The sequence below is a fragment of the Phalacrocorax carbo genome, chromosome 16, assembly GCF_963921805.1.
Source record: "Phalacrocorax carbo chromosome 16, bPhaCar2.1, whole genome shotgun sequence".
NCBI classification, from domain to species: Eukaryota; Metazoa; Chordata; class Aves; order Suliformes; family Phalacrocoracidae; genus Phalacrocorax; species Phalacrocorax carbo.
Genome location: NC_087528.1, coordinates 2,515,578 through 2,543,211, shown reverse-complemented (window position 1 = coordinate 2,543,211; position 27,634 = coordinate 2,515,578). Strand labels below are relative to the sequence as shown.

The 27,634-nt window shown below is 56.8% G+C and overlaps 1 protein-coding gene across 7 annotated transcripts in view; it reads right to left on the bottom strand.

The window, feature by feature from the left end:
• The window catches only part of CACNA1G (calcium voltage-gated channel subunit alpha1 G), a 152,420-nt gene that overhangs the window by 104,861 nt on the left and 19,925 nt on the right, over positions 1-27,634 (bottom strand). The gene's annotated exons all lie outside the window — the stretch shown is intronic.

Sequence of the window (27,634 nt, the reverse complement as noted above, 5' to 3'; positions counted from 1 at the left end):
AAAACGAAAGTCGCACAGCAAGAGCACTGAGTGCTGATGTAATGGATTAAAAAATTAAATTAAAAGAACTACATCAACTTTTAGGAAAAAAAAAAACCCACACTGTTAATTTCCTCTCCTGGCATTTTATAAAAAAGCACTTTAACATCACAATTTTCTATTAACCATGTCACGGCTTATCCCAAGGGCGTTTCCCTGAAGTTACTGCTTGGACTTTTCATTCCCAGTCCAAATTAAGACTGTCAGAACCATTAACCAACTGCCTAAAAACCTTAAGACTGTGAGGGCCAGCAGAGCCCGTCCCCTACCCCAACTTCTGCCTCTTGGAGTGATTTTAAAAGAGCTGAGCTGCCGGGACAGACTTCGGATGCTGTTACTTTTGGGGCGGAATAAAGCGCACTGCTGCAGCAAATCCAGCTAGGGATGGTTCAAACCTGGTACCCAATTTCTGCATCCTTCTAGGGGGTATTTCCAGCCAGCTCCCAGCCGCCTGGGGCACAGAGATGGGAAATCCGGGAGCCAGTGCAACACGGCGCTGGGGATATCTTCCAGTCTAGCACAGAAAACACCCCATCGGCTGCCGCGACCCACGAGCAGTCGGGGCCACGCTCCTGCCTGGGCCCAGGCAGCAGCTTCCAGGCTCTAGGAAAATAAGCGTGGCCCTTGTCAGACAAGAGCTTTCACTGCGACGCGGTAGCGGGTAGTCTTTGGGAGCCCTTGCTGTAGCGTTATCTGGCTGGGGAAGAAGAAGGTGAGGATGAATCAGCAGGTGCCTCCCCACCAGGCGCGTGGGGCTGGAGCTGGCAGCTCCTGCCGCCCATTCTGGGTGAATTCCTGGGAAATCACATGGGGCTGAGTCACGGCTTGGTCGACAGCAATCTGGATCTTTTAATCAGAAGAAATGTTTACAAGATATTGGGATAGACATTCCAACTGTCAGATTGGGACTATGGGCTGGAATATTTAGCCCAAATATAGCCCTGCGGGGGCAGGCGTGGAGGGCAGGCTGGGGGAGGGGGCAGGAGGCTGCTGGCAGGAGCCGTGGGGGATCCACGGGCGTTCCCCAGCTTGAGGGGCTGGAAAGGATCCCTCTGCAGAGCCAGCCACGTCCATGGCTCTGCCAGCGAGGAACTGCAAAGCCCCTGAGAACATGAAGAATTAAAAAAAGAAGGAGCATGTGTCTGAAAGGGCTGTGCGAGCTACTCAGCAGGGAAGTGAGGAAGCTTGGGAGTAACCTGCTTGGTTGGGTCAAACCTGCAGAGACAGACGGGTGCTTCCCCAGACAGGCAGCGCTTCTCATGCGAAATCTTTCGTGGCAGTGCACAAGACATCATGCCGGGCCTGGCTCTCCTCTGCAGGCTCCATCTCAGCTGGGCACAGGACCTGGGTGATGCTTTTGCCATGGCAGGCAGCTGCTTGGATGCTGGCTGGGAAGCGTGAGACAGGCACGCAACCTTGATGCGCATCTGCTTGAAGCCACTTTCCATCTCACCTCCTCCCTCTCCAAGACCTAGAGCAGCCCTCACACCCACCCAGGGCAGCTGAGCGGATCCAAGCTCACCGCAGCCCCACGTCCAGCCCAAAGGGCCGAGCAGTGGCTGGGATGGGAGGGACAGCATGGGACGGCACCGAGGGCACCCTCCCCATCCTCCTCCGGCATGCCACAGATGGCACAGCCATGGGTGTCCCTCAATGCTTGTGAGCGTGCCGGCACTGGCAAGCGGAGGGTAGCCAGGAGAGCACAGCCCCCAGGACACCACAACCTGCTGCACATGGGGCACAAGATGCAGCCAGGAGGGAGATGTGGGGACCAGCGCCAGGGCTGTACCCGCCAAAGCATCCTCCACCTACCCAAACGCCCTGCTGCCCCGAGCCCCAGCACCCCCCATCTTGGCACAGGCACAGCCCTCCCATGCTGCCCTCCCCAGCAAGGTGATGGCGAACACCCCCCGTCCCGTCCCCCCCACCTCTGTCCATGCCCCCAGCCCAGGGCTGATCCCTGCCCTCCCACCCCGGCTCCCCTTGCAGGAACAAACATCCCAGAGGCATTAAAACAGCCTGGGGAAGGGGGTACCCAGCAAGCGGGAGGAGATTTTATTTGCTGATGGCAGGTCTTTTTTCCCCAGCTTTAACCGCAGGCCCACTTATCAGCATATCACTCCCTCAAGCAAATACATTTCAGTCCAATATAACACTTCAACCTGATTAAATATTCCCGGGACGGGGTCCCCGGCGGTGCCGAGGGCGGTGTGTTAATGTGCAGCTGATAGATCAGAAGACTGGGGGGTTTATTCTATTTTTTTTGCCCTTTTTATTTTTTTTCCAGCTGAATGAAACTTCAAGCTCTTTCTTCTGCTAATGGGATTTTCAGAGGCACACAAAGTGCTGATGGCTACGGCTTTGTACCGACCCTCCTTTGAGCCGAGAGCCTGACAAAGGGAAACTCTTCAATTAGCAAAAGCAGAAGGTGCTTTTTGAATGCCGCTCGATGCTGCTGTGCAGGCAACGAAGGGGCAAAGGGGCTTTGGGAAGCACCAGAGACAGTGCTGACCCTCGGCCAGCAGCTAAGGTGAGGAAGAGGAGGCAAACGCGAGGGGCAGCGGTGGCAGTGCCGCTGTCTTTCACACCGGTGACAAGCTGAGCCCACGTTGCATGAGATTAAATATTTGCGGGGAGTGGAGCTGGCCCTGTGGGTCCTGCCCCGACCTCGTGCCCAGCAGGTGGGCAGCACAGGGCTGGTCTTTAAAAACAATGAATAATGGGGTTCACATGCACACAGCAGGTAATCACCCCGCCTGCTCCATCCTATGGACGTTGGAGGAAGAGTCCCTGCTTTTCAGGCTCACCTGCTTACCCCCAGCTTATTTTTAAAAATCCACATTTTTACCATCAACTTGGTCAAGACAGACAGCCAAAGCGTTCACTGATTTGATTCTTTTCAATTAGAAATACATATTTCTGCTACACAGAAATATCCAGTAAGATTTTTGATGTAACCTGACTCTGAAAATTCATAAAACAAAGAGCACCCAAAAAAAGGAAAATATCCAGGAGTCGCTCACTTGTTACGAACAGGAGCCTTTGCACAGAGCAAGAGCCCTCAGCCCCCACCCCCCCCCACCGTAAGCCATCCCCGTGCTACCTGCCCACGCTCGGCAGAGCCTGACCTTTTGTAATTAAGAGGCAAAAGCCCCAGATTCAATTAGCCAGCAGTACCCAGCTTAATATAATCAAAAGAGAAAGATATTGCATTATACTTGCTATGATTTGGTTGCAGAAGTTTGGATCAAATTCACCAGAAGTGAATTAAATGGGAAGCTGTTGCTCGAGGGCAGCGGCAACCAAGAGGACGGCGGGCACGACGCTTGGTCCATCAGCAGCCAGGGCACTCTCTGCCGAGCCGCAGCACACACACCGCTCCCGGCGTGCCCTTTGGCTTGGGGACGGGGAGAGCAGGCACCGCCGTGGCACAGCATCACCCTTCCCCAGGGATGGCGGTCCCTTCCCCAGGGGCGGCGGTCCCTGCTGCCGACAGCTGAGCCAGGTACGGGGGGCAGCGTTTGGTGATGCTTTACAGGGACACACACGCCTCCGGGGGATTAATGTTCTTTTCAGCCCTTAGTGCCCTGCTGCTTCCACCGTTCCCCCTCTCCTCCTTCCCTGCACCCCTCTCTCTCCTCTCCAGCTCCTTCCCTGACGCCCTCCTCCAGCTCCCCATGAGCAGTGCCGATGCTCCAACAAAGCAGCGGCACCAAGGACACGTGCTGCCATCCTCCCAGCACCGGGAGGCGGGGTGGGACCCCCCCAAAAGCACAGCCAGCGTGATGGGGAGCAGGGCTCCATGGGTAAGGTAGGGACCGAGCCGACCAGGCAGCCCTGTGGGGCTGCAAGCTTATATCCTGCAGTAAAACCCAACCATAGAAATGCATCGAACTGCCTGGATCCAACCAGGTGACACCTCGGCTCTGCTCTGCTGCCTGTTTTCTGGGGCAAGGAGAGGTCATTCAGACCCACGGGCCGTGGCCACGGCCGGGTCCCCCATCACCACCCGCAGTTGCTTCTCTTGCACCAGGCAAAGCCTTCGCTTGCCGGGACAGCGGCTGGTATTTGACAAATGTGCCGAAAGCTCTGGCGAGGCCTGGAAATTTTTGTGCAAATGTGATGTGAAAATTGGGTTGAAATGACAGCCTTCCCCTGCAGTGTCACCGAGTCCCACCAGCTTAGGAATGACACTGGGATAAGCTGCAGACGTTAATGAGAGCAGAGTTTTAGGCTTCATTCATATCATCAATTCCAGAAATAGCCCCTTTGACAGGAGCATAATGGGACTTCCAGGGTCTGGCCTTGGCGGGGGGGGTGGGGGGGTGGGAGGAGGCAGGGACTAAAATCCTAAAACATTAATTCAGGCTGTTTGCAAGGGAAGTTAAAAGTCCTCAGAATTAATCTGCCTCACGGATGGAAATAATAACCCCTTCCCAGCTTTGCCTCCAGCTGCACCAGGCCAACAGGAAAAGGCTTTTAATGTCATGCCCAGTTGAAAGGCTATAGGATACCCATCGCAGTCCTGGACATTTGATATTTTTTTTCCCCCCTACCACATTTCTTCGAAGGTGAAACCCAGCACCCATCTTCTGCTTTTAGCATTTACAGGACACATTTGCATCCCCTTGGCTGCTGCATGCCAGAGGTGCTCTCAGGGCATCTTCACCTGGTCAATCTGCTTGCCTGGCTTGCAGCGGAGCGCTGGCAGGGATCTGCCCCGGTGTGATCCTGACACAGCCTCAACCCCGCGGGTTTGCCCTCCCGGATTCTTTTCCAAGCCTTGTACCTCCCCTACCTCCGGGGAACACAAGAGTGGGATGAAGCAGGAAAGACGCAGCAGGTTTACAGCCCTTCCCACAGCATTGCAGCACCGCACCGGCAGCAAAACTGCTTTATCCTGGCGGGGTGGATAACCCGCTGCGGGCACAGCAGCCCTGGGCACGCTCGTTGCACGCGTGTGATGGAGCACGCCGCCTGCCCTGCGGTCCGCAGGGATTCATGCCAGGCGAGTCTGATCACCAGGGCATTCCTGGAAAGCAAAGCCAAGAGGAGCTACTCCGGAGGGGCTGTAGCAAAGGGGTTTAAAAATTCAAACGCTGCTCAGGGAGCGTTTCCAGGATGTGCCCAGCTCCTGCCCCAGCCCGGATCGCTGCATCTGGCAGCCTGAGGACACGCTGCCGGGAGCCGGCGTGACCCCGCTGAGCCTGGCACATCCCCGACTGCAGGCCCTGAGCTGGGAAGAAGCTAGGCAAGGAGCATCCCTGCCTCATCCCTGCTCTGCAGCTCTTTGAAACCACTTCCCTCACAGCACAGACAGGCCCAGGAGGTTATTTTAATTCATGCAGTTTCACAATTAAACCTGGGAGACCAAAACAGGATGATTATTCATGCCAGTGTTTTTGGAAATTTAATCTCTAATTTACTTTCTCTTGCAGATGTTCAAGGGGATCCACTGGCAGCTCCTTCCCTCTGCCATGAAACGGCCGCGCTCTGCTCCCATCCTGGCAGGACCACGGGGCCACGGCCACATGACGGTCCCCAAAGGCCCTGTAATGCACAACAGCGACTGCAAAGCCCAAAAGTAGAGGAAAAAGTGGGGTTTGGGGAGTAATCATCTTAATCATCTTATTTTTCTCCCAAAGATTTAAGAACTGCGTTGTCGGCTGCAGACAGGAGATGCTCTCCTCTGCCTCGGAAACGCAGCCGCCTCTCAAGGGGGATGTAGGATTTGCTCAGCAGCACAGAGGAACCCTGCTCAGCTGCTCAGGTGATGAAGCAAAGAACGGGGCTGTATTTAGAGTGGATGAAGCTTGATTAAAAAAGATATTTTGTAAAAAAAAAAAAAATCCTGATGAGGTTCCTACTTGCTTTACTGTTTCAGAATTGTTTCTCTGTTACCTTTTAGATTTGTACTTTAAGGTTTTTTTCCAGCAGCCAAAAGGGTTTAAAATCTTATTGCTTAAAGAGGGGGAAAAAAAAAAGGAAGATAAAAAATCCTGCAAGCTGAGTGTCTTGCATAATCTCCAAACTTCAGGAGCTGGAGCTTTTAAGAAAAGCCCTACATATTTCTTGCAATTAACTCCTGAGCTGGGAGGGCTCGGCTGCTGGCAGCCCGGCCCCAGGACCAGCATCTGGGAGGATGGGTACTTTAAAAAAATAATATAAAACAAAATGTCAAGCAAGAGCACTTTAGACTGAATTTATTCTGGCTTCTCATCCCAGTCCGTCCTTCCTCCTCACGCCTGTCTTGGCATCACAGAGCAGAGACCAAAAAAAAGAGCTCAAAACTGGCCTCATGAAAGGGCAGCCCCGGGCGAGAGGGGCGGGTAGGGGTGGGAGCCCGGCGGGGCCAGAGCAGCACCAGCTGTTTCACCACCTGATGCCAGACGCTGGGACCCCGACCCTTGCTGCCCCGCACCGCCCAAAGGAAAGAGCAGAGGAGGAGCCACAAAGCCTTCTTGCCCTGACCCCCCTCTCCCTCCACTCCATTGCTGGTTTAGCACCTTCTGCTGACGTTTGGATGGCTCAGGGACGGGCTTTCCTCCCACTCGCCCCACCAAAGGGGGGCTGCGGAGGTGGGAGCGTGCCCCGGCGCACACACGCCTCTCCTGGTCCTCCTCCCCGCTCCCAGCTCAGCCTCCGCACCAGCCATCGCCTCCCATGACGATGTGCTCCCTCCCAGCAGCTCACGCGTGGCATTAACGAAAACGACGTGAGAAGTAAAATCCTTCTTAATGGACCCCTCCTCTGCCAGAGGGACCCGGGGTTAGCGGTTAAAATACACTAAATATGCCCAAGCCGTTGCTGCTGCTTGATAATGTATTTAAGACCTTTTCTCCCACCACACCTCAGGAAGTGCATAGTGGATACACACTTAATCCCCAAATATATATATTTTTAAACTCGCTCACTGGAAACCGTCCCTTAATAGCACCGCAGAGCTCGGTGGAGCAGAAGAGCAGCGGTGCCGGCTGCTCGCCGGGACGTATCCGCAGTGCCACCCCCCCACGGTGCGCAGCCCCAGCCGTGGTCCGGGACGGAGCAACGCCGACGGAAACCCAGCTAAGTGCTGCAACACGGGCAGATGCATCTTTCCCGCGTGCTCACGCAGAAAGGCACCTGGTGCAGAGCTGCCAGAGACTCCTCTCTGTCACTAAGAGACTTGGGATATCTGGAATACTATTAAGTTTCTCCCATCCCTGATCCGGCTTGCTGCATTACTCAAGACAAAAACCGTTATGCAAGGCTTCCTAAACAAGTTGCAGTGAAACCTTTGTAACATCCTACACCGACACGCAGTCGGGATATGTCACATATTTGTCTTATTTTCTTCCTCCTTTGTCCTTTTTTTAGTCTCCTACTTTTTCCCCCTTGGAAGTACGCTGGTTCCCATGGAAACAGTGATGTTATGGGTATGGACAGAGCTTCAGTGACGTGCACAAGTTCAGTATAAAAGCGGATTTATGTAACAGTTGGTGAAATGAAGGAATTGAAGAGATGGCTCTGCATGGCCACACATGTGGCATCAGCGCTGCCGTGCCAGGGATGCCGCACCAGTCAGGCAGGTTCAAACCGAAGCGGGAAAGAATGAGAGGGCAAAGCAGAGAGGAGGAGATCCCAAACACATGGGAAGGTGGAGCGGGATGAAATTTGCCCTAAACATACACACATACATACATATATATATATATAAAGAATTTAAATTTATTTATTTATATTTTTCTACTCATATATTCCCATGGAGAGTACCTCTCACCCTTTGCTTCTGAAGCAGAGGGCAGATGGGGGGCCAGGGTACCAACCTCGGGCACAGAAAACCTCCTCCCATCACTCACCCAGGGGCTGCAGGAGGGCAGCCAGGTCCTCCCTGCTGCCCCAGCCCCAGAAGCCGGCTGGGACGGAGGCCACGGAGCAGCGAGCCCACGTCGGTGCTGGCAGACAGCGCCTGCCTCCACAGCCAGGGAAGATGATCCCCTCCGAGCCAGACCTCCCTGAGCAGGGAAGGGGAGCATCTCTGGGAGGCTCCTGCAGGCTTCAAAGCCTGCAAAAAGGGTGTATTTCCTCTTTTTTGCAAGCCTGTGATTGAAATCCCTTCCAAGGGCAGCACACAGATGGAGGGGATGTCTCTCCTCCTCCTCCTCCATCGGTCCCCAAGAAGCAGCCCGAACAGCTTCCAAAATGAGATCTTGCCATGCCCAGAGACATGCCACCTCGAACCCCCCCTCCTTCCTGCAGAGGCCTGGCTGGCAGGCACCGCGCCGCACAGAGCCAACCCCCCCCCCCAAAAATCAATGTATTAATAAACCCAGGGAAGCGACAGGCTGATTATAGCCCCGCTGCATCCCATCTGGGGAGAACAAGCCTGTGCTAATTGTCCTGGCAGCTCCTGTTTCCCTTGTGATCCCCGGCACGCTCCAGGAAACCTCGATGGGCTCTCTGCTCCTGCCACCGCTGGGTTAACCCCCCTCGGCCAGGAAAACCCTGCACTCGCCCCTGCAGAGCCAAAATATTTCCTGTGGAGCCAAAATATTCCCTGCGAGCATCAGCACCCTGCACGGTGCAGGTGATGCGGGGTCTCTGCCTCTCTCCACACCCCTCTACCTTGGGGACCACCCTCTTCCCCCCCCAGCCACCAGCACAAGCTTGAACCCAAACCCAGCTTATTAAAAATACATAAGGTTAGTGCATGAAAGATTCATCCGGGGCAGGGGATGTCAGCCGCTGCAGCCGGGAGCGCAGGAGACGGGACAGCTCTGCAGGGCCAACAGCAGCCACTGATTAATTCAGCGCTTCGCTAATCACCTGAACAAGTGGGTGGCAGGGTGGCACTGAGACGCAGTAACCAAGTGAGGACCACAAAACCTGGCGAACCCGGGGAGAGGCAGCGACTACAGCCCATCCTCGCGTTCGCTGCAGCGATCCCGGCTGCAGCTGCAGCTCGGGCAGAGGAGAGGGAATTCCCTCTGCTGACTGAGGGCCAGAGGAAACCTCGGAGGGAAGAGCTGTTAGCGAGGAGCTGGGATGCAAGCAAGCTAAACAAACCAGCTCCATCTCTGAGACACACGACCAGTTTCTACGCCCACCCTTCCCAGAGCCCATTCCCATCCATCTGCAGGCACCCGGGCAAGGGATGCTCACGGGCGGGACGTGAGAGACGGGGAAATCGGGGCGCGGGGCAGGAGGGACACGGCAGAGCATCCCACCCCGCGGCACAGCACAGCCCTCACATGGCAGACCCCACGGCTGCCAGACCCACAAAGTCATTACCAAGATCTCCAGAAAGGCCAACAGGCATGGGGGCATTTCAAAACACGCTTCTGTCTGCCCTCTTCCACCAAGCAGGGAAATGTGTCCACCACACCGAGGCAGACACCTTCCAAGGCCTTTAGAGAAGCTCAGGATTTGGGTTTTGCCCATTTGCACCCTACAGATGGGCAGCCTGGGGCTCAGCAGAGGAAAGGGGAGAGATGGGGCAGGCATGGGAGGGTACAAGCTCAAAGCCCCTGAGGAAACCAGGCCAAGCCTTGCAAAAAGCTCAGAGAACAAATCCAAGGGCAAACCCAGCATCATTTTAACCCTTTGGACCGAGACAGGGCAGAAGGGCTGGTGGATGGTGGAACCGGTATCGTTGCTTCTGAAGGGTGCAAACACCAGTTAAAGCAGAACTGGGGGGGCCGCAGACCCCATGTCCCTACACCTTCCCCCTTCCCCTCTGCTGGCACCAGTGTCCTGCCCTGACCCGGGGACAGGGGGGTTCCCAGGAGCTGTTTGGGGCAATGCCTGAGCTGCTGTGACAGAAAGGATAACCACGTCTATAGGCTCCTTCGGGGCAAACCTCCTCCGGGCGCCAGCGAGGGCTGTGCCCGACCACCACAGAACCAAGCCCTTTCCACTTCCCAGTCTCCATTAGCCAATGCTGGTATAACTTTCCATGCAAAGCTTTGCTGAAGACAGCCAGCTTTGGGGCGACAAAAACAGCCCACAAATTTTTTGTGTACGTTTTCTTGCCCAGTGTCAAGTTGGGGGGGCGGGGAATTAAAGAAATTATGCTTACAAAGTCTGAATACGATGACGATTTTCCAACTGGCCTGCTTCAGTGTTTCGCTTAGAAACAGAGCCAACATTTCCTTTCTAAAAAAAAAAAAATCAACGTAAAATGCAATATTTTGTTGCGGGTTAATTACTTAATTAGACACGAACCATCTTACACACTTCAGATTTTGAAGTCTATCATCACAAAATGAAAGAGAGTGGAAACAGTGGTTTTCAGTGTGAGCAACGCAGAGCTTTCACAAGGAGGATGATTGTTAAGAAGGTCATTTTGCAGGTGGAGAAATGGAGGTCAAGGCTACCCCGGCCCCCAACGCGCTGCCTTTTTGCCCTGAATGGAAGAGGTTGCTCCTGCCCGCAGCACGCGGCGAGGGAGCAGCCGGTTCCCGGCTGCGCTGGGAGATGCGAGGAGAGCATCTCCAGTAGCCGCTGGAGCCGCGAGCTGTGCCCGTGCTGGTGCGCCTGACTCATTTCTTGAGGTGTCTACAAGTAACGTTTGTCTGCGTGAACTGAAACATCTTGACGCCACGTCAAAATACCGCAGTGACTAAATGTGACTAGAAGCCGTCGCGGGCGCAGGGTTTATGCGGAACGACTGGGTGCAGCAAGCTGCTTTCCCCAGGGCTGAGCCATGGCGGGGAGAGGGAGCTGGAGCAGGCTGGGGGGCTCGGGCAAGGCTTGCCCCCCGGCGCCTGCCCATTAGACCTGCGTGGTCTAATTGCTCCCTGCGTGCAAACCCGTGGCCGGGAACTCACGAGTTAGCATCTCGCTGGCAGAGGAGGAGGAGGGAGGCCACAGGGGGAGGAAGAGGCAGGAAGATAGGGTCGGGACGATGCTTGGCATGCCCTGCTGCGGAGCTGAGCTCTGCTGTGGCACTTGCATGGACGCAGTAGGAGACGCCACCCTGAAGCGCCTCCCAGCCTCACGCGTCCACACAGCTGCAGCCCAGCCTAAAATGGGGCAAGACCAATTTAAAAGCCAGACCCAGCCCACATGCTCCAGCCCAAACCCTGGGCTGCACTTAGACACAGTCTCCTACACATGCCACATCCCACCGCCTCCTGCTGCTGCCTCAAAACCAAAGCTAGACATGGAAGGAAGGTGTACAAGCCCAAGAAGCAAGGGGGCTTCACAGCGGGGTTTGTGTGATGGAAGTTAGATGAAGTACCTCAAGTCCTAGAAAAGATCACAAAAAAAGGCTTTTTTGTACAGGTTGAGGTGCATCCTATGGAATCTGCTTGCAGGGGTGGCACAGCCCCCCTGGTTTCCCCTCCCCAGGTGAGTACAAGAGGAGGCGATGGCGAGGAAGGCAGTGCCACTACAGGAGATGACGGGGCACCTGCAGCCAGCCAGGTCTGCGCCTGCGTCCCTCGCCCCCGTAATGCCCTCCGCCCCCTCGGGTTGCTGCTGGAGGTAGCTCAGGTTTGTGTTCTGCATGATCCTGGCATTCCCAGGGGAAACCTGCCAGCATGTCGGTCCGGTCTCCCCTCCAGGCGAGGAAAACCAAAGAACAGGGGGAGGCACACCCGGCAGCTGCCCACCTTCCCAACGGGCAGGGCGCAGGCAGCGCTCCTGAGCTCCCCGGGGATTTGGAGCATCGCACCGTTTCGGTGCTTTCAGCTCCAGTGACAACGTGTTGATGTCTCCTTGCAGAGACGGGAAGGGGGAGCAAGCCGTGGGGGTGCATGGGGCTGGTGGCTGGGCGGTGGTGGGGAAGGGGACGGGATGGGACAGGGCATCACTGCACGGGGTGGCCATTGGCCGGGGATGCTCACCCAGCTCCAGCACTTGCAGATCCTTCTGGGGATCCCAAAGTGCAGTTAACGCAGCGAGAGGGCTTTTCTTCCCAAGGATCAGTAGGCAAGCTCACTGGGGTGCAGGGTGCAGCAGTATGCAAGGGTGCAGGAGAGCACCCACGGGGCTGAGGGGTGCAGAAGACCTGCAGGGGGAACCACCCTGGTGCCGACACCACATGGTGCCGCTGTCAGGGATCCAGCCAGCGCCCTCCACCCCCCATGACTCAAGTAGGATCTATTAAATACAAAACACCTCATTTAATTAGGATCAGGCTTCTACAGCAGCTGACAAAAGCCAGGAAGCTCAGAGGGTGGATGGCATGTCACCCCCGATGCCTCGGAGAGACTCCGGCACGGCAGCAAGGGCCTGACTCTGACTTGTGCGGCTCCTCCTGTGCCAGCAGCTCCAACGGCGTGGTGCCGCCGGAGCCAAACCTCGACAGAGAGGGATGACCTGCCGCCGCCTCCTAGCGCCTGTCACCCATGTCACAACCTGGCATTTAAAATGGATTTATTCTGTTCATTCATTCCAGCGTATTAAGCCCTGGAGGGTGCTGGGCACCTGCTGCCCCAGGAGCTGCTCGGTGTCAGCAAAAAACTAGGCAGAGAGACCCTGGCAGATGCAGAGGCACCATATTCCCTGTGCCTTCCAAACCTCAGGCCATTTGCTCAGATGGCTGGGAATGAGGTCGGTTTGAGCCCATTTTGGTGGAAATTGTCACTCTGGGGGTCGGTGTTCTGTGGTGAGCCCTGCCGAGGGACCGGGCGTTTTCGGTGCAGATGACTTGACCCTTGGCATCAGTGACCAGCAGGCTGGGACGGAGGTGGGAAATGCTCCAGCACACAGGCCCTTGTAAGCAGTGCCCCGTTCTTTCCTCTCCAAAACCTTTATTAAACCAAATCCGGACCTGGCAGCAAGGCAAACCCTGCTCCTGCAGCTGGATCCAGCCCCGCACACTGCTGTGCCCTGGCACAGCCCCAGGCTGCTCTGGAAAAGCCCCAGCCAGGGCATTTGGCCACTTCAGAAGCCTTAAACCAAATTATTTCTAATGCTTCTGATCTCTCCAAAAACTTCATGAAAAACACACCAAACCCCCCAGGTTCCCAATCACACATCACCCGAGCCTCGCTCGCTTTGACTTGGGAAAAGCAACAAGGACAACCTTTAGCAACCCAAAATACCCTCATATTTGTTCAGTCCCAGCCCATTTGACCACCTCCTCGCTAGAAACCATGGGGATATGGGGAAAACCCCCGAACCCTTGCAGAAAAGTTACCGGCAGCAGAAGCGGCGGCAGCCTGGGGAGGAGCCCAGCAGAAGCCCCGCAGCAGCACTAACCCCAGCACCGCTTGGTGCAGAGCTCTCGGTGTGGATGCACCAACCCACACAAGTCACAAAGTCACAAAGAGTCCAGATATTCAGCCACCCTCCCCGACCCGGCATATAATTATGGATACAAGATACAAAATTCACCCGCGAGGCTTGCCAGGCAGGAGAGAGGACACGGTACAAAACCAAGCCCTTTGGTTTGGCCGACGAGAAACATGATGGCCATTCCCAAGACCCAGCTCTGGACTCAAATCTCAGATATTTATTTTAAAATTATTTTTTATTTTGCCCCCCTCTCCGAATGTGACTCATCCTTAGGCGGCATCTCCAGCCAGTGTGCTGCTCCTGATGAGCTGCTATTGATTTACTCCATGTGTGGAGAAGCTTATTGGGGAATAAGGGCGCCTTGTTCCTGTTCCGGCATCCACGGGCCTCTGCACATGGAGTTAATTAAGAAAGAGCTCCGTGTGTAGACAAGCCCTCACCAAGCCCCAGCACCTAACAAAGGCACGCAGCCCACTGCAGCCCGGCCCTGGCACCTTCCACGCCCCCCACCCCAGGGCCTGGGTGACGCTCAGCGGGTGCGACCGGAGCGGTAGGGTTGGGGTGCTGGCCCCGGGGAAGCACCCCACGCCCCTGCACTGCTCCCCCAGCCCGGACACAAGCATGGGCTCCCCAAAGCCTTTCAAAGGGCAGCTCCTCCCAGCCAGCACCGCAGTCCAGCAGGAGGCTGTAACGGGAGCAAAGCACGCTTTAAAAATTAATGTGGAACAAAAGAATTTCCACAAAATAAAAATTGCAGTTTCTTTTCCATTAATAACATATTACAAGCCCCGCTAAAGTGGCTGCAGGCTCCAGCTCTTGCCCTTTGCTGTCCTGTCTCCCTTTCCATCACGGCCTCATCATCCCCTCCTGCTCCCCCTGCACTTTTCACTTCTGTTACCCACAGTGAAAGCTCTCCGAAAGCTCAAACTTCCCCATCTCAGCCCATCACTGGTAACTCTCTGATCCCGTGTGATTTCATCATCTGCCCTCTAACGTAAAATGGATGTTCTAATTCTAACTAATAAAGCGAAAAGCAAGAAAGAAGCCGAAAATAAAGCCATCAGGCACGGGACTGATCTGTGTTTGTCTTCTCCTTAATTCCATTATTGCTCTGAAACAAGCTCTAGATATTACTGCTCCCTCATTAACAGCTGCTCCGGTTTCCCTCCGAACCCCGGAGACTGGGATCTAATGAATCCCACAGCCAGAAGAAGGGGTTTTTAACCACAACACCACAGACAGAAACTCAGATTAGAGCATCTCACAGTGCTATTATTTATCTTTTCTCCAAGCCTGCAAGGAGACAAGATATTTCAGCCGAGGAGGGGAGGTGCAAAAGCACTTGCATGCATGGAGCGGAGCAGGACATGAATGCTTTCAGGCACTCACAATCCATTTACACCTCATAAAATTCTCATTGCTTTTGCCTGGAACAAGTGCAGTGGCTGCACCAACCCTTATTAAAAATGCCAGAATATTCTGCAGCAGCCGGCTGGAGAGTCGCTGCCCCAGCACGGCACGGGCAGCGCGGGTCCCGCATGCTACGGGAGCACTTGATGCTCGGGAGGGAGGCGTTCGCTTGCATCCAGGGGCATCAAATGCCTTGGTTTATGGTGCAAGAGATTTTCAGGTGATTTTGGTCTCCTCTGCAATGCTGCAAGGTGAGACGAAATCAAGTCCCTCAGGGCTCCGTCCTTCCTTATGTCCACTTACGAGGCAGCGCTCTCAGATGTCCCCACTGCTCTTCCTGAGTCCTGAGCTGAAGAAAACCAGCCCTGGGGCCTCTCAGTGAATATTTTCAAGCAGGACAGCCCAGGGAAACCTCCCCAGCACCGAGCCCCTTCCCTCAGCCCAGCACTATGGCAGAAACACCCGCTGGGTGCTGCCCGCAGCACGAAGCCTGAGGCATCGCTGCAGGCAGGGGCTGCAAGGCTTCCCTGCCTGCCCTCTGCCAGCCTAGCAAAGACACTCAGCACTTCATTTCCCCCCGTGCATCCCATGCCGAGGGGCTGGGGGGTCCCATCGCCCACCCCCCAGCCCTTCCCAGCCCCGTGCCTGCTCCGACACTCCTGCCTTTGGCTGCGAACACTTGCTCCGACCGCGCTCAAATGCTCCGGGGACGACAAGCGCTGCCAGCAAATACATTAGCGAGAGCAAAGCAGCTGGGGGGAAGGAGATCGGCTTTGTGCATCTTGCCAGGCTGCTTTTCTCCTGCCTTCGGCAACTGTAAATAAGGAGGACTGAGCCGGATTAGAGGTTACTGTCCCGATCAAGGGGACTTCTGTGCGTCCTAATTCGTTTTCCCCTGATCTGGCCTTTCCCATCCCATCTGTGCTGCGGCTGCAGCTCCTGCCAGCCTGAATGCCAGCAGGCCAGGAGGTGTATTTCAGACATCCTGGGGAGGTGACATCTCTAAGTGAGAAGAGAGCAGAAGCGGGTGGGTTTCCCACGAGAGCAGCCACCTGTGAGGGGAACTGCTCCTCGCCAAGCACGGGGAAGGCTAGGCAGACCGGCCGCTCGCCTCCGCCGGGATGGCTTCTGCTTCCCGGCAATGCCCACGGTCCTGGGGCATGAAGGATCGCATCACGGACTGACCGAAACTGGGAGGGAGCGAAATACCAGGCACAGGGCCACCAGGGCAGCAAGCAGAGAGCAAAATGTAAAAGCTTCGGTGCCTTTCCCCGTCCGGCGCTGTGGGTGCCCAGCATCCTGCTCCCGCTGCGGGCAAGCATTGACCCAGCACGGTGCTCACGCCACGGCTCCCCAGGACACTGCCAATGCCGGCGCCACACAATGCCAGCGGGAACCAGAGGAGCTAGGTTTGTGCCTCACCCCTGTCCCGTCGCCCTGCAAGCTCCATCCCAAAGCAACGCAGATTTGGGACAGAGGAGGCTTGTGGGCTTCTCCCAGCCCTGGACATGCTCAGCCTGGCTAGCCCTTCTTCACAGGGAGGAGATTTTGTAGGACAAGCCAGGTAACAAAACCAAGATAACGCAAGCTCTGGCATGCGAAGATGACGATGCAGGTGCCACAGCTGGGACCAGCCCTCGGTCGCAGGAAACGTTTATTGCAATTCTCGCTCATCCTATTTCACAGACAGGCCCTGATCACGGAGGAGGGGTTGGTGTTGTGGCTACATAATTAAAATTGTAATTCGTTCTTGCCCGGAGCAGAGGAGCGCAAGTGACCTCTGGTCCATACAAGGAGGCACAACACAAAGACATATATTTCGCCCCCTCCTTGCATCACCACCCTGCTGCGGGCCTGCCAGCACCTCCCTGGGGCCGGGCTGTCACAGCGTCTCCCCACTGCCCCTTTTGCTCCTCCTGCACTGCAAGCTGCAGAGCTCGGGGAAGCAGCTTCCCAGCCTGGGCAGGCATTTTGGAAATGGCTCCCACCTCCCAGAGCGACCCACCAGCCTGTGCCTGTCCCCAGCTGGTCCAGCTTTAGGATCCCAGCTGAGCCCACCCAATTCAAAGCTCGACTTCTGCAAGTATTTCACCTCTTATTCCTGGTGAGATTGACCCGGCTGACTGCTCAGCTGAGCAAGCGAGATAGCGGTTTCCTTTCAAGGGATTTTGCTTTATATTTGGGCAGCAGCAGGATGGGGAGGAAGATGGAAGAGAGGAAGACGATCCATGCACCGCCAAAAGCATCCCGATGCCAATTCCCCATCTGAGGAGCTGTAATCAGCTCGGCTGCTTGGGTTAATGCAGGTGCTTTGGTTACCTCTGTTTCCTCTTTCCCTTCACCACTATTTATTACTAAATAAATTTCAGAGGTTGGGGTGTGATGAGGGGACTGAAAAGCCTGACTCTGCCTTTGTTTTCGAGACCCGGAGGGATCCATCCCCCGGCACTACTGAGGGCACTGAACTCACCTGGCTAAAACACAACTTCCTTGAATAGAAACTCTCTATTTTTCTCTTAAGTTCAAAGACATTCAGATAAATTCCCTCTCATTAGCTTCATCATCTGCTCCTAGATCTTAGCAAGGCTCACAGTGGCAGCACCAAATTAAGGGAAAGAGGCTCCCTCTCCAGACCCAGGCCACCTTTGCAGACCTACGGAGCTAGACTCATTCCAGGTTCTACCCCAGAGACCTGACCAGCAGTCTATTAAAATCAGGTCATTTATTTAGGTGCTTAGATCTGGACTTCAAATGGCTAAAATTAGCCAGGAAAGTTGCACTTTTCTGGCTTTCTCATCCCATGCCTCAGTTTCTAAAACCAGGGAAAAGAAGAACAATTATTTCTCTCCAACCCTTTCGAAAGCACTTGGAGATCTTTGGATGACAGCGCGATTTGGTACAGACGTATTCATTATTCTTCCCTTCCATGGAGCAGTGTTAAATCTTTCTCCATATAAAGTCATTTTCTAAATTAGGTAAAGACGGTGAGTTTTGCACTGAGCACATGTGGATATTTTTATAAAATGTTTAAAACTTCTTGTCTGACTTTTCCTTGCCTTGAAGGACAACGTACCAAATTAAACCCTTCTATGACCCCGTTTCGTTTCACCCTCGAGGACTTCTCAGTAAGACTTTGCCGAAAAGTAACATTAGCGAGTTCGCTTCATCGCGGATAATAAATGGCAAAGTTTGGATTCATGAGCTGCTTGGGCTCACAGTGAGAAGAGAAGGGATAGGGTTGCTCCAAGACAGCCCCCACACACTTTAACATGTTGGTTTTGCTACCCAGAACCAGACAGGCGAGTCCACACGAATCCCGTAGGAAGCGCTGTCACAGACAGAGCCTCCAGCTCATCTCCGGTTTCCATCCCTGTCTCGTTTTGCTCGGCTAGAAATGCTGCCAAAGCAGCTGTACAGCCACCGGCTCCGCTCCCCAAAACATACACCTCGGCGGGTCCCAGGCTGGTCCCCAGGCAGGCAGGAGGATGCTCTCCTCCACCCAGGCAGGCAGGACCGGCTGCCCCCACACCTCCCCTGGGTGCAGGCACATTCCCACAGAGGATACAGCTGCAAGGGTAACACCTGAAGACCCCATAGGGGATTTTTTTTTTTCCCCCAGAAGGGGGTCATATTGCCAGTAGCTATGCAGAGATGGGATTGATCAGCCCTTTGCCTCCAGCCCTCCACTGGGAAATGCATCCCCTGTGGGGAGCCTGGGGATGCTCCGGCTCCAAGAAGCAGGTGCAGGGAGGGCCCAGAGCAGGGGTCTGAGCAGGGAAGTATTTCTGCCAGGTGCTCGCCATTGCCCACCAGCTTCATCGGGGGCTGCAGGGCTGCAGCCCGAAGCACAGATGGATCCTGAGCCCAGACAGCAAACACAGGAAAGGTCACCCCTGCTCAGGCCTGGCAAGCTCGAGCAAAGCCGCCACTGTGTCAACAGGGAGAAGATTTGAGCAGAACCAAAATAAGACATCGACGCCGAGAAACGTGCCCGCACAAGGGTTTGTGAAGGTTCGGTGTGAAGGTCACGGAGGATGCTGTGTCACCAAACAGCTTCAGGCTTTTGGATGGCAAACCAGCCCCTTCAGCTCTCCCCACACAGTTACTGAGCCAGGAACACACTCGGCAGAGCCCAGGCCCGCTCCTGAGAGCGGGGCACAGGGAGCATCCTCCTCCCGCCTGCCCCAGGGATTGGGAGCCAGCCGTGCCGCAGACGCCCCCCGGGAGGCTTTGAAGGGGCTCTGGGTGCTGGGAGCAGCACGGCCTTCGGCTCCAGATGTGCCCACTGGCAGCAGAGACGCCGGGAGCGGTGGGGTGGGAACCCCTCTGACCCCTGGCAGGGGAACAAACGGCTGCAGCGACAATAAAAGCGACCGGGTGGGATGCATGGGAGCATCCCTCCCTGCAGCCGCCAGCAGCCCAGAGCAAAGCCCTGCTCTGCCTCCCTCCGCTCGCCCCTGCAGCACCCGCTCGGCACCGCACAGTTTTTGGGGCTTCCCAGGGTGCTCCTGCGCCCTCCGGGAACAGGGACGATCCCCACAGCCACAAAACAGGACCCAACACACCAGGAGAAAGGGACCCGCGGAGCCCCAGTGGACACAGCACAGGGACGGAGGACAGCCAGCATTAGCCCTGGCATCTGAACACCGAAGTAAAAGTTTCTTATCCTCCAAAACAACTTCCTGAGCTTAAATTTTTGTTATTTTTAACCTTGCTGCTGCATTATAAATATCCATCGGGTCCGGCACTCGCCTTCCAAGTCAACCACTGCGCATTCATGCTCCAGATGGGGCAAACTTTATGGCTTTACTTTTCCAAGAGCCAATCCGAAACCTTGGAGGGGAGCCAGAGAAAGGCCTGACCCGCAGGGAGAGGCCGAGGGAACCAGAGCTGCCCCATGGGGCTGCGAGGTCGAGAGGTGCCGGGACTGTCCCTAGCCGAAGGGGAAGGAGTCGCTGGGAATCGGCCACGCGTGGGTGGGAGAGTGGGACTGGTGCAGGGATGTTTCCTGGGGAAGCCAGGCTTCTCCCATGGAGAGCATCCCGAAAACATCCCAGTGCATTCATGTATCTTGGTCTTCCTCGCCCAAAGTTACCACCATTTTGGGTCCCCGGCGGTTGGCACCTGGCCAACAGCCCAGCTCCCCGGGGAGGGAGCCAACACGCAGCAGCGTGGGTGCAGGCAGGGCAGCAGGGCTCCAGGCACCCTCAGAGCCCTGAGCAGAGCTCCTCGGGGGCAGCATGGCATGGGAAGAAACCCAGGGGCCAGGGCCAAAGCGGCGAGCAGGGATGATGGGGTAAGCGCGAGAGATGGTCACGCCTGAGGACAGTCGCACCCATGCCAGGGGACACGCTAAAGGGACAGCATCTTCCCCAGCACATGCGCTGCAGCCCCTGCCAGCACGCAGGGAGGGATGGGCAATGGCTGCTCAGCCCTTTGCCACAGCCTCTGCCCCCCTCCAGCACTTGGGGGTGAGCAGAGCCCCCCAGGGCAGGCTGCAGCAGGGCGCTGGCTCCCACTGCTGTTTTCCCATCCCCTATCTGTGTGGCAAAGGTCGCTCCAGCATGCCGGGCAATTGTTCTCACAATCTGCAAGAAAGAGATTAAAACCTCCCAGCTCAGTGGATGTGAGTGGCAGAGGAATTAAGAAAAAAAAAAAGAAAAAAAGAAACCAAGAAGAGCTTTTATTCCAGCTGCTCCAAGGCGCGAAGCCAGCCCGGCTCTGCAAGGCTACCAGCACGGTCCCCGTGGCACTGCGGCCGCATCCCTCCCGGTCCAGGGGGTCCCCACACAGGCAGGCTGGGGAAGATGCAGACTTCGTTAGCAGCTCGGAAACTTTTCCTAGTGGAAGGTTCCCCAAAGTGCTGGGAATTTTGGCCCTGAGCTGTTTACTTTCTGTATTTCTACAGATTTCACTTGTGGTTCAGAGGAATTCAGGCACAATTAGAGCTGCTGCCACTCACCCGCCAGAGCCCAGCGTGGCAGCACCAGGACCCGCTGCCCGGCTGGCTGGGGAAACCACCGTCCCTAAAACCCAGGCAGAGACAAAGGGCTCTGCCCTGCGCCCCTTCCTCACACAGATGTGACGGCCAAGGCCAAGGGCTGCCTGGGAAAGCCTCGAAGGAGACAGGCTCCCACCGCCAAGCCAGGAGAGACACGTCTCCCAGAGCCATCCTGGCAGAGGCAGCAGCCTTCACTCCCTCCGGACCCGTCCTTGCAGTGGGAAGATTTGGCTCAGAAAAGGTGCTGTTGAACAACCACCCCCCCACCCCATCGCAGCCCTTCGTCTGCCAGCACAGACCCCCGCAGCCCTTAGACCCGTCAGCTCCAAACACCTCTGTCTGATTAACTGGCTATAAAGGGTAAGTGGGAACAAACTGGAAGGAGGAGAATGCCGAATCCCGAGTTAATTAGCTGGTCCTGGGACGAGGCCGCGCGCAAGGCGAGAGTACCCCATGCCAGGGCTCGGCAAGCAGCTCGGCTGCTTCGCTGCCAGCTTGCATGGGATTTTCCCCTCCTCTGGCAGCTTTCCCTTCCACGCTCCCTGGCCCAGGAATGCCTCTGGAGGGGACAGGATAGCTTCTGCTTCCCACAGGATGGAGGAGGCTGCTCTTCTCTACAGAAACCTGTAGAGAAACCTTTCAGCATTATTTTTAAGGACGGACCCCAGCCTGAGGGTTGGGATGCAGCATCCTCTTGGGTTATTGCTTCTGCTGGACCCCTGGTCAGTCTGCAGCCCCCACCACACCCAGACCTGCAACAGGGACTCTGCCCTGCAACACAGCCCAAAATACTTAGGGGATAGGTCCAGACCCGCTGTGCCATCCAGACTTTGCACCTTACTGGGACTGAGTGGAATGGAGACACAGTTGGCCTTGGGCTTGCTCTGGGAATGCTCATAAGCAAATCAATCCCCCAGGCACTGGAAAGGATGGACCTGAACCCAAGCCCTGGAAAGGCATCGAGCATGGGGAGCCTGGGGCAGTTTGGTCCAACTTTGCCATGTTGGGGTGCAAGTTGGGCTTACAGAGTATGCTCGCTCCGGAGGAGAGCAGCTCTGGCCATGCTGGCATTGCCTGCCCTATCCCACAGTGCTGGGAACAGGAGAACAGCAACTGCTACCAAAACCAGCTGGGGAGAGCTGAACAGCCCAGCGTGCACCACCCAGTTCACTCCATCCCCACCGCCCGCTCTCCCCTCGCTTCCCACGGGATCCTCTCGGCTGCAGGAATGGCAGCAGTGAGAAAAATCGAGGATCAGCTACAGAAAACAAATTCTGAATTAAAAAAACCTGCAGCTGCTCATGGCAAAGCCCTAGTTCTCAGAGCCACATCTCACCCCGCTGCGGGTCAGCAACCCCTGGAGCGAGCTACGTGTCCAAATCAAAGGCAGGCACAATCAGAGCGATCCAAATAACACACACAAATGGGCTATTTGCAAATAAACAGAGTGAGCCAGAGCTCACCAGCGGAAGCGACGGGGGAAGGAATGCTCTCCGGTTTAGGAAGGTTGGGATCTGCTGGTGGGCAGTCCGAGGAAGGAATGCAGTGACGTCCATCCAGCTAATAAATTAGCAAGATGAATTATTCAGGATGAATTATTCTCCCGGCTCTCCATCCCCGTGAGGAGCTGAGCGTGCAGCCTGGCGTGGCAGGGACCCCGGCGGGAGCCAGGAACCCCGGAGAGGCATTTGCTGCTGATGCTTCCAGGAAGGGCTCGGCTCAGCGCAGCAATGATGGGCTTGGGCAGTTCTCACCCTGGCAATGGGGCAAGCAGAGGAACAAGAGAGGCTGGGGGCGTCATGCCAGCGGATGTCCTGAGTGCCAGGGGCCACACAAGGTGTTCCCACGGTGGGTGACAGCCAAGGGCACGGCTTGTTTGGGACACCAACTCATTTGGGTCACCGCTGGTGCAGCATCACAGTGCGGACTGGCTGGGGTGGGGGGTGGGGGCAGAGCACCCTGCCTCTGTGTCCCCCTCCAAGGCCATACCTACACTCCCACTGCCTGGTTCTGCTCCTCCAGAAGAAGGGATGTCCTTGCCAGTAACATACAGGCACCTCCATAGCCACTGCTCTGTCCTCCAAGGCACCGTGCAGACCCTAAATCCCAGCCGTGCTTGTCCATTTGGGGAGAGAGGGGGAGACAGGGTCTCACAGAGCCCATCACCCTACAGGCTGTCCCATCCCACCCACCCCACCCCCAGGACCCCAAGGATTTCTGCCTGTTCAACTTCGTCTGTCCTGCGCCAACCAGCCAGCGGTGCCCTCACGGGGCTGCCACCACCCCCCAACATCACACCTCAGCCTAATGACTTCCTAATTAGCAGAGCCGCAAGGTGCGAGATGATGGGCCGGCGCGGTGCAGCCGGGACACGATAGACACAGCTCAAACGCAGTTAAACGCGAACAGCAAACGGGGGTTGCCGCACCCTGCCCAGGGCAGCCGCTCACCTGCCAGCTCATCACTTTTTGGGCTCCCTCAAAGCAAAGGCATCCTACGTGGGAGCAAACGATGAAGCCCAAGACTCCACAGCCACACAAGCGGGATCGCCGTGCTCCACGTGCGATGAAATCCCCACCTCCCCACACCCTGAAATGCCACGGCCCAAACTGGGAACCTTGAGGGGAACCTCAAGCGCCCGCTGAGAGATGGGGGAGCATGCGGGGAGCACGCCCGCTGCCAGCACGCCTTCCTGTGCTCCATCGGGTTTCTTTTCCTTTTAACTAGCTGTCTCTCCCAGGGAGCGGTTTCCTGGGCAGGGACGTGACCCCACTCCCCCGAGAGGCAGGGCCGTCGCTGGGATTCATTCTCAGGGTTACAAAACCCCACAGCCGCCCCTGGGCTGGGCTTTCCCCTCCATGGGACCACGCTGGGAACCGGGCAGCAGGAGGCAAAGGCCAGGAGCTGCCCCTGCCGGGGTCCAGCATCCCACCAGCCTTCCTCACCAGCAGTGATGGAGAGGGAGAGGAAGGAAGCGGTGATGCCCCATACCCCCACTGCAGCAGCAAAGGGAAAGGCGACCATCACAGAGGCTGCCCCCGCTCTGTGGGTGCTGGCAGGAGGAGGAGGAGGGTCCCAACACCATAGCAGGCGACAGCGTGGGGACGAGCTGCAAAGACCCCGGTGAGGATGCAGAGCCCATGCAATACCTCTGCCCCAGCAGTGGGGCGGGGGGCTGACCCCCACCCCTCCGCAGCCTCCCCAGCCCCACAGGGTTGAGTTTGGCCATAACTAAAACCCAGCGCAGTGCCGGTGGCAGGTCACCCTTGCAGACCATGAGCCCACCCCCCGGTTATTATTAGAAGCCAGCGAGACATTAAAATCCAAAAGCAAAGCAGCGGCTCCACACTCAGGGACAGGCTGAGTTGGCCGGCCACGGGGATGCACCCGGACTGAGTCAGGGCTAGCCCTGCCCTGCATCCTCAAACAACTCAACAACCAAAAAGAGCCACCAGCCCCAGCCCCCGGCAAGCAGGGACCAGCGAAAGGCAACTGCAGAGGAGCCCGTCCCGCTGCAGCAGGGTCTGGCCGGGGAGACGCTCGGCGGACGAGAGCCGGGGGCAGGCGGGCACGCTGCCGCATGGTGCCATGAACAACGCCCGGCTTTACAAGGCCCCAGGGAGTGGGGAGGCTGTTACGTTACCAAATTCCCATCCAGCCAGGGAAATAGCAGGTGCTGAGGAACAGTGGCTGCCAAGATACAGTATTTATACATGTATATATGTATTTTAAGAAGCAAAATACAAAAATCGTCTGCGTGAGCAAGAGGAAGGTCACGAGTGGTGGGAGAGAAACCAGAAAGCTTCCAGTTCCTAATATTCATTTCACACTATCAGTGGGGGATGATGCCCTCCCCTGCAATTCCCACGTTTCTGATGGGGAAACTGAGGCAGGATGAACCTTTGGGATTTCCTGCGCCCCCTGCAACCCCCAGAGCCCCTGGGAGCTGCCAGTGCAAAGATGAATCCCTTGAGATACCCACCCCAAATATTGCTCACGCAGAGGGAGGTGTTCCGGTGGGACTGCCCGGGGGATGCAAGGCAGAGGGACAAAACAGCAGACCCAGCTCCCACCCCACCCCCAAGTCTGCTTTCATGGGGCTCCCCCAGCTGAGCTGTAGGGTCCTTGGGGAGGCTGCAGCAGCACAATGGGGGACACTGGGCCGCTTAACTCCTGCCCCACAGGAGTGGGATCACAGGGCTGGCTCAGCCCCAAGGGGACCACCCGAGGGAAGTCCCCTCCCTCCCTACCACCACCCCCAGGCAGGACCGAGCATCCCACGGGGATCAGCACTACCCTGCCGCGGCCCCAGGACCCACGTGGACGTAAAGCGGGACCGTCAGCCTCCCAGTCGGGGGTTTCCATTGCACATCTTCCCCTCCCTGGGCAGGAAAGGGGCTCATGGGACCAGTCCTCCCCAGTGCCAGCATCCAGGAGCAGCTTCCAGCGCTGGCTGCTCCACCATGGAGGAAGAGGAGAGCTAGGGCCAGGGAAGAAGGGCATGTGTGGAGGGAACAGCATGAGAAAGCCAACCCTCTGCCAGTTGTGCCAGGTTGTGCAATGCTCAAAATGTTACCATGGGTTCCTCTTTTGTTCCCCCGCCCCAAGCAGGGAAGCAGGGCAAGACCCCCCTGCCAATGGGCTCCCCCCCACCCTCTTCTCCTTTCATTTCTAGCAAAGTCAAAGCCTCTCAAGTTTCCACACAGCATCCCCAGCTCAGCTGGCTGGTGCCGATGGTGCATGTTCACAAGAGAGGGCTTGGGCCAAAGGGAACGTGCCCATCCTTCAGGGTCACCGCAGAAAGGAGCCAACCCCTCTGGCAGCCGTCGAGCGCCGGCACACTACGATCCCTCCCTGCCTTCCCTTCCTGGCTCCCTCCACTCTCCAAGATAAATATTTTGGCTTTTTCCTCCTTCCAGGCAGCAGCACTCAGCAACTCTGCATATTTTCAGTGGGTGAGCAGGAGCTCGGACACCCACAGCCAGTGATGCCAGGGCAGCAGCAGCCTCGTCCTGCACCCACCCACGGCAGTGGCGATGCTCGTGATGCCCCAGCGTGACCCCAGCCACACCAGCATGTGGATAAGGCACTGCCTTGTCCCCATCCCCAACCCCACCACTGACCCAGCATTAAAGAGACACCCAAAACTGGGGCAGACAAGGCGGTGCACAGCAGCCCTAGCCCCGTTATCTGTGCAGCAGCCCTCCTTGGAAGGCAAACCCAGGGGGAACCGCGTGCCAGCTTAATTAGAGGGGAGGGAGACAAGTGACTGTAAACCGGAGAGGCGAGGAGCCTCGTTAGAGGTTATGCAACAATTTCTTAATCAACTGAGGCTGCTCCACAGAGCGCGGCCGACGCAGCCGCTTGGGGTTTGGCCGGCGCCCGCTCTTGGCCGCGGCCGCCCGGGCTCAGGTTGCAGGCAGGGTGGGTGCAGGCAGCAGTTGCCAGCGCCTGTCCGACGGCAAGCAGGGACATAATGCGAAGTGACAGTGTTTACACTCTGCTCTCCACAAACATGCGTGCGTCGGGTCCCCACAGCCCGCCCGGCGCCAGCCACCCTGACCCATCCATCGCCGGTGCCCCTCCATCCACAGAGGATGCTGAGCTGAAATCCTCTCCGGCAGCAAGGCGATGCTGGGGAGGAAGCAGGGCGCACAGCATCCTGCTCAGCCACGGCATCGCGCGAGCGATTCCTCCAGCAGGGAACCAACCTCAGTAATTTTAGAAAATGCCAGTTTGCTAAACCACCCGCTACACCTCCAGCGCCAGCCTGCAAGCTCCGCGTTCTCCCCAGCTTTTAGTTGGGCAGGCGTGGGCCAGCCGGGAGGAGCGAGGAGCACCCGGTTCTGCCAGCTCGCCCAGCCAGCTGCTCCCCCGGCTGTCCCGGCAGCTGGAGTCGTGGGAACACACCAGAAATCGCTAGAAAAGCATGAAAACATAAATCACATTCCCCATCCGCAGCTTGGGATGAGGCTGGAGGCAAGGAGAAGCCGCCGTTTGTGCCTGTTTCTAAACTTGCTGGGTTGGTGCTTGGTTCACTGAGTCTCTCTACCAGCTCGAAGGGAAACAACAGCCAAGGTCAGGGGCTGAAATGCCGAGACCGCGGGCACCTCCGAGAGCTGCGCCTGACTCCCAGGGAGCCAGCTGGAGCACAGTTGAAGTGGCACTCGAGCCTTGGCACCCCTCCAGCCCCAGCAGCCTGCGCGCGCTGCCGCACCCGGAGCGGTACAGGGGGACACATCCTGCACCCGTCCCGCTGCCCGCGTACCCAATGGCCTTGCAACTTGCAGCATCCTCACCGTCGGGCTCTGGTTGTGGGGCACTGCTGGTGGTGGGAGGGGAGGAGGAAGAGGAAGCTCCCACCAACGCTTCTGGCCAGCATACACGCTTTTTTCCTACTATTTTTATAAATAAAATACAATCCACATATTTAACGGTGATGAGGTATTTCAAGCCACGCTTGTTAGCGCCTGCTGCGAGCATCTCCGAAAGCAGCGCTCATTCATCCCGTCTGCCCACGCGCCCTCAGCAGTGACAGCGGGAGGGGTAGGGGGTCCCCAGGATCCGTGTCACCCCGCAGGTAGCCAGCGCAGGGACACTGGCACCAACCTCCTGTCCCCTGCGCTGCTCTGGCCGGGCAAGGTGAGATGCGATGGGAAGGACATCTGCCCCACCAGGCAGCGGAAATCCTCACAGAGACCCAACACCCTCGTCTGCCCCACCGCCACCTGAGCAGGGCAGGATCAGGCCCCGTGGGAGCTGCCAACGGCATCTTCCCCTTCCCCTCCTCCAGCCCAGCTGCAGCACGGGGCCGTGGGAGGTGGGAACGAGGCAGCGAAAGGTATCAAACACGGCACCAAACCCAGCCATAAATAATCCCCCGAGCACAGCCAGGTTTTGCAGCCTTTCCCCCACCTTCCTCCGGCAAACCTGGGAGCGTCCTGGATTCCTAACCTGGAA